At 34.4% G+C, this 1,350-nt stretch overlaps 1 non-coding gene across 1 annotated transcript; it reads left to right on the top strand.

Moving 5' to 3' along the window:
• Positions 1 to 249: 249 nt before the first annotated feature.
• On the top strand, positions 250 to 356 carry LOC122095365. Its single transcript, XR_006145112.1, has one exon. It is a non-coding gene; the product is annotated as a U6 spliceosomal RNA (small nuclear RNA).
• The last annotated feature ends 994 nt before the right edge of the window (positions 357 to 1,350 follow it).

Here is a 1,350-nt window from a genome sequence, read left to right as displayed (position 1 = left end):
CAATGTTCATTTTGACAGGTGCCTTGTATAGAATAATTGAATTCCTCCTCCTACACATATCTTGAACTACAAATATCTGGAATTATTTTGTTTTTGGCATGTCTATCTTGATTTTATTCCTAACTGTGTGCTTATGTAAGAAATATATGATTCTAAAATTTCACAACAATTCTTTTGAACTTAATTTTGTTGAATTGTATAGTTTAATAAAATCAATAAAAATTATACTTTATATATAAAAAATGTTCTGTGCTCAATTTAGCATCACATACACTAACATTGGAATAATACAAAGAAGATTAGCATGCCCCCTGCACAAGTATGTCATGAAAATTTGTGTAGCATTCCATATTTTTACAACAACAGATGCTGAAAGTTGTGTGGTCACAAGGGAATCGTACTGCATTCTTGGTGGGAGTGTAAACTTGTTCAAATACTTTGGAAAGCAGTATGGAAGTTCCTCAAAAGACTCTACATAAAACTCCCGTATGACACAGTAATCCCACTTTTGGGGATGTACCCAAATGATCATAAACAAGACCATACTAAAACTACCAGCACAACTATGTTGATTGCAACATTATTTATGATAGCTAAGATATGAATCCAAACCAAATGCCCCCAATAGATGAATGGATCAAGAAAATATGGTATATTTACACAATGGAATTCTATGCCTCCATCAGAAAGAATGACATCGCCCAATTTGTTAGGAAATGGAAAGACTTGGAAAAAAATTTATTGACTGAAGTAAGCCAAGTCCAAAGAAACATAGGTCCCATGATTTCCCTTATTTTCAATAACAAATGTATGTCTGGGATAAGCAGAAAAGTTCAAAAGATATGTGCATATAACCAGATAAAATGATGTTAAAGAAATTGAACCCCAAAATAGGGACACAAGTGGTTTTTTGTTTCTTGCTATTGTTTCTCAGGTACTTATAATGTGTGATGTCAATTTTTTGTTTTTTTTGTATGTTTCTCCCCACGATATAACCCCTGTTTTCTCTGTATTTGAAGTTGGTGCACTTACATCTTGTATGTATGCTTCTCTAATTTGGGGAGGGGAAGGGAAAAAATGCTCAAATAGGGATACAGGTTGACCCATTGTAACAATGAGATGCACAAGACACTATGTTGAAAAATGAACTTTACAATTTAGGCGGGGGAAAGAAGGGGGAGGGGAGTATACTTGTGGAGGTGGGAGGGAAGGGATGGTATGGGAAATATAAAGGAGGAGGTAACAATGCTTGTTAGGAAATGTACTAGTTTCCTTGTCCTTGTAAATGTGACCCCTGTGCACAGTATTATTACAATAAAAAACATATAAAAATGTTCTGAGATGGAAGAG

This window comes from Dipodomys spectabilis, unplaced genomic scaffold (genome assembly GCF_019054845.1).
Source record: "Dipodomys spectabilis isolate Male_0828 unplaced genomic scaffold, ASM1905484v1 ptg000014l, whole genome shotgun sequence".
NCBI lineage: Eukaryota > Metazoa > Chordata > Mammalia > Rodentia > Heteromyidae > Dipodomys > Dipodomys spectabilis.
The sequence above is the reverse complement of the archived record's forward strand: the minus strand, read 5'-3'. Positions and strand labels throughout refer to the sequence as shown.